Source organism: Patella vulgata, chromosome 1, assembly GCF_932274485.2.
Source record: "Patella vulgata chromosome 1, xgPatVulg1.2, whole genome shotgun sequence".
Taxonomy (NCBI): domain Eukaryota; kingdom Metazoa; phylum Mollusca; class Gastropoda; family Patellidae; genus Patella; species Patella vulgata.
The window spans coordinates 35,897,769-35,911,384 of NC_065879.2; positions in this window are offsets into that span (position 1 = coordinate 35,897,769).

Below are 13,616 nucleotides of genomic sequence, written 5' to 3' on the forward strand. Positions count from 1 at the left end.
AGGTGCACACATGTATAGGATGCAGGGGCGTGCTGGCAGGGAGTTTAGGAGGACGGTGTCCTCCCAAGCCTCCATTAAACAATAAGTCCACCCGTATAAGCGGGCCCCCCTGAGAGCTCTAATTTTCACGCGGAATCCCCTCAAAAAATTGAGAGTGCGCACGCGAAAAATCATTAGTAAAATATATTATGCTGACGTGCAAATGTCTGTCACCTAAAGGTGAAATAGTCTTTGATACATGTATTCATGCCTCGATATGTATAAGATGCAATTTATTATTTGGATAGAAATATACAATTCAAAAAAAGTAGGGGATATTTGATTTTGGGGGCATAATACTAAAATATGCAAATGACTACGAAAAAAGTCACTATAGAACCTAACAGAAGAAACATTTCCAGTTACATGTGACGCCCAAACGCACCAATAGCTACCGCATGGAATGCAGGTGATGCTTGGGATCATCATGGGGGTCCAACCCAAGATTTGCACGACTCTGACTTTGAATGTTACAGTCATTGTGGCATTGAATTCCAGGGTGGAAACATCAGTTTAATTGTTTTAGTGACCAGAAAACAAATTTTGATATGCGTCGGCTTACCCAAAATGAAAGGTTACGTGCCCTTGGCATGCTACAGATCGGCACAACACAGGCGGTTGTGGCGCGGACGATGAATGTTTCTCAGTCTGTCATAAGCAGGCTATGGTCCAGATACCGTGATACACAATCTGTACAGGACAGACCACGCTCAGGTCGACCAAGGGCGACAACTCAAGCCCAGGATCGATTTATCCGTACCTTGGCCTTGAGAAATCGTGTCATCACAGCAAATCAGATCAGCGCTCGTCTTCAAACAGACACTGGTGTGAGAGTGAGTGGCCAGACGATTCGGAATCGACTGCATAGGGGTCACCTTCGCGCCCGACGTCCTCGCGTGATCCCTTGTTTGAGAGATCATCACATTCAGGCAAGACGTCGTTGGTGTAGGGATCGTCAACACTGGGATAATCGACGCTGGAGCAATGTAATGTTTTCAGATGAGTCAAGGTTCACTGTTGATTTTTTGGACAGACGTAGGAGGGTGTGGCGTCGTCGAAACGAGCGCTTCCAAGACGTTAACGTCATCAGACATGATCGATTTGGGGGTGGTTCTGTTATGGTGTGGGGAGGCATCACTGTTGCTGGAAGAACGGCTTTACATGTTGTTGCAGGGTGTGTTACAGGCCAGTACTACCGGGACAACATCTTGGCAGTCCATGTTGTGCCGTTCGCACGACGTCATGGCCGCCGTTTCATCTTCCAGGATGACAACGTAAGATGCCACAGGGCCAGGATCGTTACAGGTTACCTCCAACAACAGAACATCACCGCATTACCTTGGCCAGCACTGAGTCCCGACCTCTCCCCCATCGAGCATGTCTGGGACATGCTTGGACAGAGGTTACGTCAACGTCAACAACGTCCTGCCAATGTCCAAGAACTTGCTGCTGCGTTGCAACAGGAATGGGACAATCTGGACCAAAATGACCTTAGACGTCTCATTAGGAGTATGCCACGTCGGATCAATGCTTGTTTGGCAAACAGAGGAGGATTTACCCGTTACTGACTTGGTTGTGATGCTGTGGTAACTTTGCTGTTTGACCCCGGGTATCATTTTACCCTTATAATGGTCAGTCTGTGCCTTACTTAGTCTAACGATCATTTGGAATAAATCGATGAATGTGAACTTCATTTCATTTTGTCATTTGTTTCTTCGTCAGTTTCATTAGGTGACTTTAATAACACTTAAAAATCAAATATCCCCTACTTTTTTTGAATAGTATACATTGTATTAGCATTATATTAAGCAGACCTGTCATGAGTGTCTTGTGTAGTACAGTAGTATGTCTTATAGTCAAAATAGCAGTATAAATTTGGATAATATGATACCTAGATTTCTCCCAGAAGTGCTTGCAAAACGCGTTTCCCGTTGTCAAATTTCAAAAAATTTCTGGGGGGGGGGGGGAGACCCCCCCCCCCAGACTTCCCTACCAGCGCTGCGCGTTCGGTTCGCAGCACGCCCCTGATAGGATGTCGACTGATTGCGGGAGTCTCGCAATGTAACTACCCCTCCTCTTTTTAGAAACACTTCCTACTACTTCATGGGAAGGTAGAGTGCTTTATACCTGCCCCCTGGCGATGTGCACTATTACACTGAATTGTAACTTTTTATTATGGATTCGAATGCTCTATCGGATCGATTTGCGATATTTTATTTCAAAGTATATCCGTCCCATATAAAAGTTCAAACACGTTTCCACCCAAATGAAAACGGACAGAAATGTATACGAGCCTTTTTTACCTGCATTGTAGCTTGAAATCAACAGCGATAAGGTGAAGGTAATAACATGCCTGATTTACCCGGTTATCAATGTAAATTTTGTGATGAACGAAAAATTGCAAACATTAAATCCATACCCATTATTATTTTATATGGGTCTAATATTTTGAAAATATCCATTAAAAACAATTTGTTGCTTTAAAATTGTGTACGAAATTTACCTCACTATTGAATTTACTACTCTATTGTTGTTTCTGGGCTTTGTGTTCATCGTAATCGTTACTAAACTTCTTTTGGGGGATAAACATAAAGACTTTCATTAATGATGATATTGATCTGAGCCAGTTATATATCCTTCATTCGATTTTTGTTTCAATGGATATTATGGACGTTGATTAATAACAATGGTCGGTCGACATTTTTAGAACAAAGAATAAACGATCAGAAACATTTAACAGAACAATGCTTTCATTAGGATTATCACAAGTTCGTGTCTTCTAGAGGAAGTACTATACCTCATAACAGTTATAATTATGGAATAAACACGTTGAACAATGTCCCCAAAAGGCTAGCTCATATTTAACTATTGATGACAGTTCGGTGTCATCTTGCCAACACACAATGGATCAGGGCTATTTTAAAAAGGTTATTTCGTTTTAAATGCGCACGTTTGCGTTAAGATATGTTACTCTGAAGTTTTGTCAACATATTCCATTTATGACCATGCGCTATGTTGACATATTACCTTTATGGATATCGCGATGTCTTTTGCGCTATTGACCCCTATACGCTTCCATCGTTATCCGTGCACTTTGCTTTGGTCGATTCTACCGATTGAGTCATTGAAATTTGCTTTAACGTCCTACTTTTCTGCACTAATCCGATTATTGAATACAGGCATACGCTATGCAGTGTGCTACGAGGGAAATTTCCCTGGACAGTGGGATGTCTTCATCGAATTACAACTTCATAACTGTGAAGGTTTATTTTATGTACACACCAATGTGTACACATGAGCTTGGGTTTTTCTTTTAGATACTGTTCTTTGCCCCCCCCTCCCCCGGGGGTCCCACATTACCCACAGGAAGAAACCACGCTGCGAAATCCCGGGGAACTCTCTGACCAACACCAGGATTTGTGTACATCCTAATAATTAGATGTGCATCATCGCTTCTACCATTGTTTTGTAAAGGCGACAACCCTACGTCACGCTGATTCCGTATCATGTCGCGATGGCGAAGTTCATAAGGCAACAACCCGACATCACATTTTAATCCAACAATACATTTTTACGCGACATTTCGACATTTTCTATGAAAGTATTATATTTGTATTGTAACGGAAAATAATGTGCGTAATTTACTCTGACTACAATGCGATATAATATGCAGAAGTTGCACTGACTGTAATGCGACATAATATGCATAAGTTACACACGCAAAAGTTACTTACAGTGGCAGTGACTATAGATATGTGCACCTGTATACTGGAAGATAAATAATTAATGAGCAATACTTTACATCGCGGTAAATTTGAATGTTATTGCTTCACACTGTGATCTTGTAGGGATTTATCGAACGATCTGTCATTCATTAATAACTTTTACAGAGGGAGGGGTTTATTTGGTTATTGTTCTTAATTTTGTCTCCTAAATAAATAGGAAGTCTTGTATAACATGTAGTTCATGGTGTTCACTATTAATAGTCATAACCTATCATTGTCGTGCACGATTTACTTACGCAGTCTGCAATCTCTAAGATACTGATGGAAACGCTGGCATCGATTAAAATTGTGAGTTAATTATATGGATTTAAGTTCAGAACAGAATCTAAATCATGTAGTCGGGGTACATGGTTATTTTCTACTTGTAAAGTTTACTTTACTTGACGTACCCAGGATTAGTAAACTGCTAATTTTACCTCTTTTGGTCAAGTGGATAAATTAAATGTCCATAATAAAAAAAACCATTTCACATCCTTTTTGTACAAAACTGGAAGTCCTCTGTTCCTAGGTAGGCACTAAAAATATATTTGTTTTGTAAGGTTTAAGATTTACATTAAGTACGTTTTGTTGTACCATTGTTTCCGTTAAGCATTTTGAACTTATTTCGAGTTTCTGGCCATTTACAAGTCTCTACCCACAATAATCTAAAGTAAGTTCCCTTTTACTGACAAATGAAAATACTTGACATGTACATTATTATTACCATCAATAATTACACTGATAGGTATTTTCAATGACTTGAGTAACGTTGCATCCTGTGAGCTATGTAAACAAATTAACAAATCAGAAACACCATCAGAAACACCTTCAATACATTTACATTTTTTCGTAATTCAATCAACACTATGGGAGTGGGCTTGGTTGCTTAAGTAGAGACTTGACGTACATTAATATTAGATTAATAGGAAATTAACAAAAACTAATATTTATCTCAATTAAAATATGACAGCTTGTTTTTGATCAATTCATTTTATAAAAATAATGTATTGTTAATTGGCTATTAATTATTTGAAACGGTATGATAATATGTACGCTGTGTTTGATGTGGGAAGAAAGAAAGATTATTAGGATGAATTTGAAAGAAATAATAATTTATAGGCGGTTTTATGATCACATTGTGTTCCATAACATTAATTGATTGCAATCGTCCAGTCCTAATTACATATCACGATTTTTAGAATTACTGGATGGGGGGTGGGGGTGAAATAGTTGAAAGGATATGACAAACTCCAAAAGTTTCAACATTAACCTCTTTAATTAATGTGCAGTATATGAGTACAAAAATTAAATATAATCAAGGGCCTAACACAGAACCTCGGGTAATACCAATAGCATTTTTTTCCATCCACCTGTGCTTAAAAGCATATCCTGTCTCGTGAAAACCAGACGCCAGTACTTATCTTGCCTTCGGACAGTGAGTCATGTTTATTCCAACAAATTTCAAGCCTTGCGAATTTCAAATGATTTCCCTCGCTTAAAATCTGAAATGAAGTGGTTGCTTTGCCGAAAATCACTTGTTTTCTACAACCATTGACAGACCGAGTAATAAGTTATTAGAGTAAAGCAACATGGGCCATTTTCAGCTAAAACGTACAGCCAAATATGTCAGGTACAGTCTTTACCTAAATGGAACCTAACCAGAATGAGTAATATGAAATTATTATGAAAATGGTATCTATTGAAATATAACTGAACCATGTGTAAGTCCCGAAATAACCTAGTTTGTGTCGAGTCGACGTTAACCCCATCTCTCTCTCTCTCTCTCTCATTTTATTTTAATGCTTTTCTTTTGTTATAATTATTTTCAAACAGGTATTATCACCCTTGTAACGAATAGTACCATTAACATGTATATCATGCTAAATTGATCAACTTGTTTAAAGTGCCAACCGTCCTTTAATACATGTTGTTTTAACAATTTGTTTAGATTCTGTACTGTTTTTTGGTTGGGGTGGGGGTAGGACGACGAAATTCAAATTACTATGTACGTCTTTTTCTCCGTTGGGCAAGTCATTTCCGCCCCAACCCCAAAATAAATAAATGACAAATATTAATTAATTGGGCATTAATCTTTTTGTAAAGCATTGAACAATCAAATTATTATACTCGTCTTTTTCTCCGTTAGGCAATTCATTTCCGCCAAAATCCCAAATTAAATAAATGACAAATATTAATTAATTGGACATTTGTCTTTCTGTAAAGTATCGAGCAATCAAACCTAGAAAATACTCATGATTGACCATAGCCAAAGTTTTGGTGTCGTGGAGCTATACACCAAGTTTCACCACTCTCAGTCAATTAGAATCACAGTTACCTCTCCTTGGCTTAGTAGAATCGAACTAGGTCACAATATTTATCGAATGAACATCTACACTAAGTCTGAACATTTTACCCCAATTAGAAGCAAAGTTATTATTGGGTTAAAAGGCTTGGTCAATTAAATTGATCGTTCCTACTTAGCCTAAACAGAAAATATCCATCATCCAAATTAGTTAATGTTGTGAAACTATAAGCAGAATATGCTCGCCCAAGTAAAATTTGAAAAAGGTGCGCTGAAAAGTCTCAACGAATCAAATTGTTTATCTCTGTTTAGCCTTAGTAGAATTGCTAATCATCAAACTCAGTCAAGGTGAGGTAATTACATCAAGTATGACCATTCAACTCGAAATCTTTACTTGGACTAAGTCACGGTATTGGTGTAATGAAGCTATACACCAAGTTCCATCACTCTAACTCAGATAAAAGTTATCGTGCTTCAATGTCTCGACCAATCAAATTGCTTAGGATTTATTTAACATGGACAGAAAATGCTCATTATTGAACTAAGTCAAAGTAACTCTGGAACGGAAGGTCGCGGAAAGCTGGATATCTTTAGGTTTCGTTCTCCGTCAAAAACGGTAGCCTACGTACAGTACCGTTCATAAGGATCAAATGGGTGCATAAATCTTGAACGGAAGGTCGCGAAACGCTGACAATCGACGGTATTCCTCCTCCCATGACCCCAAAGCTTCCTATCAAATTCATAAACAACTGTGGTGTCTATCGCTTTGACAAGGTTTTCAGAAAATGGGACATAAGTCCGGAACGGGCGGTCTCGGAAATCTGAATAACGATCCGTTAAAAAATAGCGTTTACAAGCCAATTGGTATTGGACCAACTGGCAGACAGGGTGACGACATAATATGCCCACGCTGAAATGTATCGTATAAAAAGTGATCAGGAGATGATCTGATAGAAGCGAAGAACAAAATAAATTATTGTGTACTGTGGCATCAGTAGTAAAATTGTTCCTGATTTAATAGATATGTCTAATATTAAAATAGTATCGCTTGCATGCATTAATTAGATGATAATATGATTCTTCCTCCTGTAGGTCAACGCATGTATAATGTCAAAGAGATTGGTTGTAATCGTAACTCCAACAAGGTTTCGTTAAAAGAGTTCATATATTCCTGAAAATTAACCGCCGCAAATGCGTTTTTCTGCTATTCTAGCCCAATGGTTTTGCAACCAAAATCCCACTGTATGCCGACCTGATTTCCAATCAGACCGATTCGCATAAAGCAGAATGGCTCCAGACAAAATGTTTTGTTCCATAGTCAATTCAGTACAAATTCGCGGTCTTCAATTAAAAGAAAACTAAAATTGGTGTTTTATTAGATTTCGAGTACATGTACTTTATTTTGCCAACTAGATGATATGTTAATTTCACTTTACCCGTCTGCCCGAAAAGTCAGATTGTCCGAAAGTTAGGAGGGGGACAGCTGCTCCCCTAGCTCGTACGCCTATGAATCTATATCTCCCAGAAATAAGACGCGAAGAAGAAAATGGAACGTATTTCTACATTTGCCGTTAGCACAGCTATTACATAGGTGTTAACTTACGTTAGGATTTATACAACCTATTGTAGAAGCTGCTTTCAAATGCGTTTCCAAATAGGCGTGCAAGTCAGGGGCGCAGGGGCGGGGGGGCATTTTGTCTGGAGGCACTCTGCTTTATGCGACAATTTTCGGGCATCGATTATTGTGAATGTAGCTGCAACAGTCTGATTGGATGATTGGAAACCAAGTCGGCATACAGTGGGATATCGGTTGCAAAACCATTGGACAATAATTTTGAAGTTGAGGTGGTTAAATTTTCAAACTTTTCTCGTGGAGGGCGAGGCACCCATACCTGGCGACGGAGGCTCTGTGAACTAAGCGATTGATTTGGCTATATTAGACCATATTGAAGTTGCGGCCGTTAAATTTTCTCCCGATAGTCAACGACTGATTGCTTGATTGGAATTCCGGTCACCTACCTACGTTAGGCTATAGTGGACCACATGGAAGTTGATGTATTAACTGGCTGGAATAGCAGGAAATCGCGTTTGCAACCGTTAAAGTTTCCGCTCATTCGGTGTTCGCATTGTATTTTTAGAAGTCGATTCTATTGTATGGCAACAAAATCCATTAATTACAATAATTAGTACGATGTGAATAAAGAGAAGTTTTAATGCATCTATTATAGGGGTTAATGGTACATTAGTAAGTTGTTCAGATACGTTTTATTACATTTTAGTACTACAATTGGGGTTGTAATAACGCATATATGAAGGCATAAGGTCCATGGTGAAAGCTTCCCAACCTACTGTATCAAGGCCACGCGCTCTAAAATTTAAAACCTGAATGCGAAGTAACTCCAGGATTTGCCTTGAAATTTGAGATCTGGGTCCTGTTTCACGAAATTTTAACTAAGATAAAATCCAAATTTTAGTAATTTGATTGGATAATATTAGATTGATTTTAGTGCTTAGCCAATCAAAATTGAAGTATCTACTAAAATTTAGATTTTATCTTTAGTTAAAATTTCGTGAAACAGGGCCCTGAATCTTTAAATTTCGTGCGTGTTAATGTATCGAGCGCATATTTTAAATTGTATAGAACCAGCTAACTCATCGCGTTTCCGCTTCACAAATTTGAATACATTATTTCTTTTGGGAAGGATTTAATCATGACAATGCTTTTTTTTAATGCTTTGTCTTTATATCATACAATTTATCTTTTCATCGACTGGCAATATGTCATTAGTAATACAAAACATTATTTGCATCAGAAAGCTTTTTTACCACAAGACATCAAACTAAATGTTGAAAAAAATAATCGAAACCTTTTGAAATTTACATTTTACATGCAGTAATACTGGCGATAATATAAAACTTATTTAGATATTATCGAAATATCACAAAAATATACCAATATAAAATGTCAGAATATATTTTTATTGCTACACGTACGGACGTGATGCAGAATACGTAAAGGCCCGGTCCCACTGCACTTACGGATGCAAAGAGGATGTAAAACGGGGAAAAAAACGTGCCCTCCGTTTGAAAACGCCATGCATCAGTTGTGTACTCATTGCATACGTGTTTCATACGCTCTATCCATCGAGCATCCGTTCACTTTGATTTCATCCGCGCAAAAAGTTTTGAGCTGCAAAAATACCACTGCATTTTTTTATACTATATAGTGAGGTAACATGGGATAACCGTAAAAAAAAATGATAAATTAACAATAAAAGTGTAGTTTTACAAGTTAGAACTGTATTTTTATTACATGTAATCTGTATTGATACAACTATGTTGGTTAAAAGTACATGTATGTTGTACTGTAACAGTTTTATGGGTAATTCTACTATTCAAACATGTTTAAATACGGGATTTGTGTACAATTTACAGGAAACGTGTAATTGCAAATCTTGTTAGAACTTTAACACTAAGAAACTTTTAAGGCTTCATTACTTTTCGTCTATACTATAGTCCACTTATGAGTGGGTCACGGTAACTACAATTACGTCAATCTAAGCCAAAATTCGCCATAGCACCCCATCTTTCAACCGCCCATATGAATATTATGGCATCGGCCTGTCCCTATAAGAGTTCAATGATCAATGGTGGAACACTCTTCTTTTATTATCTATGGTAAATTTTGTAGTGGTTTCTTAGACATTGATGGTGCCCAGAATATCACTCTCAGAAGTCAGTCGCGCCAAATACATGAGTGTATCCTGGCCCATCGTATACTATTCAAAAAAAGTAGGGGATATTTGATTTTTAAGTGTTATTAAAGTCACCTAATGAAACTGACGAAGAAACAAATGACAAAATGAAATGAAGTTCACATTCATCGATTTATTCCAAATGATCGTTAGACTAAGTAAGGCACAGACTGACCATTATAAGGGTAAAATGATACCCGGGGTCAAACAGCAAAGTTACCACAGCATCACAACCAAGTCAGTAACGGCTAAATCCTCCTCTGTTTGCCAAACAAGCATTGATCCGACGTGGCATACTCCTAATGAGACGTCTAAGGTCATTTTGGTCCAGATTGTCCCATTCCTGTTGCAACGCAGCAGCAAGTTCTTGGACATTGGCAGGACGTTGTTGATGTTGACGTAACCTCTGTCCAAGCATGTCCGAGACATGCTCGATGGGGGAGAGGTCGGGACTCAGTGCTGGCCAAGGTAATGTGGTGATGTTCTGTTGTTGGAGGTAACCTGTAACGATCCTGGCCCTGTGACATCTTGCGTTGTCATCCTGGAAGATGAAACGGCGGCCATGACGTCGTGCGAACGGCACAACATGGACTGCCAAGATGTTGTCCCGGTAGTACTGGCCTGTAACACGCCCTGCAACAACATGTAAAGCCGTTCTTCCAGCAACAGTGATGCCTCCCCACACCATAACAGAACCACCCCCAAATCGATCATGTCTGATGACGTTAACGTCTTGGAAGCGCTCGTTTCGACAACGCCACACCCTCCTACGTCTGTCCAAAAAATCAACAGTGAACCTTGACTCATCTGAAAACATCACATTGCTCCAGCGTCGATTATCCCAGTGTTGACGATCCCTACACCAACGACGTCTTGCCTGAATGTGATGATCTCTCAAACAAGGGATCACGCGAGGACGTCGGGCGCGAAGGTGACCCCTATGCAGTCGATTCCGAATCGTCTGGCCACTCACTCTCACACCAGTGTCTGTTTGAAGACGAGCGCTGATCTGATTTGCTGTGATGACACGATTTCTCAAGGCCAAGGTACGGATAAATCGATCCTGGGCTTGAGTTGTCGCCCTTGGTCGACCTGAGCGTGGTCTGTCCTGTACAGATTGTGTATCACGGTATCTGGACCATAGCCTGCTTATGACAGACTGAGAAACATTCATCGTCCGCGCCACAACCGCCTGTGTTGTGCCGATCTGTAGCATGCCAAGGGCACGTAACCTTTCATTTTGGGTAAGCCGACGCATATCAAAATTTGTTTCCTGGTCACTAAAACAATTAAACTGATGTTTCCACCCTGGAATTCAATGCCACAATGACTGTAACATTCAAAGTCAGAGTCGTGCAAATCTTGGGTTGGTCCCCCATGATGATCCCAAGCATCACCTGCATTCCATGCGGTAGCTATTGGTGCGTTTGGGCGTCACATGTAACTGGAAATGTTTCTTCTGTTAGGTTCTATAGTGACTTTTTTCGTAGTCATTTGCATATTTTAGTATTATGCCCCCAAAATCAAATATCCCCTACTTTTTTTGAATAGTATAGAAAGAAGATAATTCTTTATTAGTTTCATTTTGGAGAACGATCTCTCCCTAGGACAGATCGATATCATTGTGGATAGATATATTTTAAGATGACTTCAACGTTGGTGAATGTATATTGAATGCCCATTTTCAACAGTTTGTAGAATGCATGCTCCGATTTCTGCTCATCAATATCAGGGTACATCAATATATGACGAAACTGGGTCATCTTGTCGCCAATGTCGGAAGTAATATTATCGACATATATCTGTTCAAATTTGTCCCATGAGATGCGAATTTCGCTCGGTTTCATGTCGTCGATTTTGCGGGTGAAACAAAATAATCCCGCAATTTCAGTGTAGGCAGCCACTCGTTTATGTAACTGCGAATACAGATTATCCAGCACCACCAAAAAACCATCGACAGGAAAAGCCTGTTTTGGTTCGAGCTCAGCCTCCGTGGCGTGTCCGTAATCGAGTGACTGTATTGCCACATTATTCCACTGACGCTTACGACTGACAAAGTCATCGGACCAGGAAAAAATTTACCTTGATTCCACCACATAGTAGCACAAAAAGCTGTAACCAAAATATTGCCGCTAAAGAGGATTTTAATGCGTTTTCCTGATACACTTTTCCCGCTAAATAAACCAAAAAAAACACGTATGAGGATACCAGTCGAAAGTACGACGCAGTTTCGCCGGATTATACCGAATTCTCGGATGTCAACCGCAACACGGGCCAATCATGAATTGGAGGGGCCAATGATGGTCTCGGGCCTCTGAGCGCCCTATCGTTGCCACTAGCAGAAGGAGTCTTGATGTGGGGTCCGGGCCCACCGTGTCCCGTGGTTAATCCGGCGCTGCACTGGGGCTTTTACCACTAGCTGATTCTTGTTTTGACTGGAGCGGAATTCGATTAAGAACTGCATGCAATTCGCATTTTGTGCTTTGTTCTCTTGTCAAGTGGATTTTCGTAATTTCAGATATAATTTCATCCGGAAATGACTGATTTTTGCTATACATAGTCTGCAATATTAGCCTGATCCGATTGCAGACAACAACTGGGAAGGGACGAAGGATTATATGCTATAAATGCCGTGATTGAAAATGAAATTAATAGAATTATCGATACTTTTGCTAAATGCTGTTTCTTTTGAATCTGTCTCCCATTATCATGCCTGAATGAACTAGGTTGTTTTACTGTATATTACTATAATCCTACGAGGGCTGGCTGAAAACTTCTAAGCCTGTCAGCGAAAGACCTCAAGAAAGTCAATGGTTTCCATTAATTTATCCATATAGTCCGCTTTTAGGTGTACACACTTTTGCCAACGATGTTGCAAGACCTGGGTGCCGATCAGGAAGGAATAATTTTCTTCAGACACCCTTGAATAAAGTCGTTTACAGCTGACATGACGTCATCAATCTTAGGAAAATGACGACCAGCTAGTTCCTTTTTCATTTTTGGAAACAGGTCCATACATGGTTACAAATCTGGTCAATAAATTATCAGAAACGTTTGTCATTTCTAACTCGTTGGCGATAATGTGCTCAACACTCTCGTAGCAATATGTAAGAGTGGTCAATCGTCGATCAGCCGCCCCCATGCACGGTCAGATCCAGGGGTGGGGGAACAAAAGTGTCACGGTCGTGTGCTTTATGCTTTATCATCAGATGGTGGGATGGAATGGACATTCAAATCGCGAGATAATGATGATCCTTTTTTACTTAATAATAAAAATTGACGCCAAACGGGGTGTTGGATTTTTCTCTTTAAAAAGCTCAGTGTGTATGTATACCTACATAATTTGGAGACGATGCTGGCATCAAGCATTGTCAACTGTCAAATTTCCTCAACAAGAACCCGGCAAACCGCCTCCAGCAAATATTCCTGGATCCGCTCCTGCCATGTCCTGCATCCGGGTAATGTTTTCTTGAATGGTTGCTGTTGGTGGCCTCCCAGGCTGCCACGTATAAATTCCGCAGCCTATTCTTTACTGTAGAAAGGGAAGGGGCGTCATCCCATAAACTGGAGACCACGTCGGCCTGTATCTGTGTTCAGGTTAATTGCAGGTACTTGATAAATGCCCTATTGCCAGTTTTATCCATTTCTGGCATGTATCAGTGCTGGGGTTAGTCCATTAAGTTGCAGGTACTTGATGAATGCCCTATAGCCAGTTTTATTCATTTCGGGTGATTTCAATTGTTGCTGGTAAAAGTT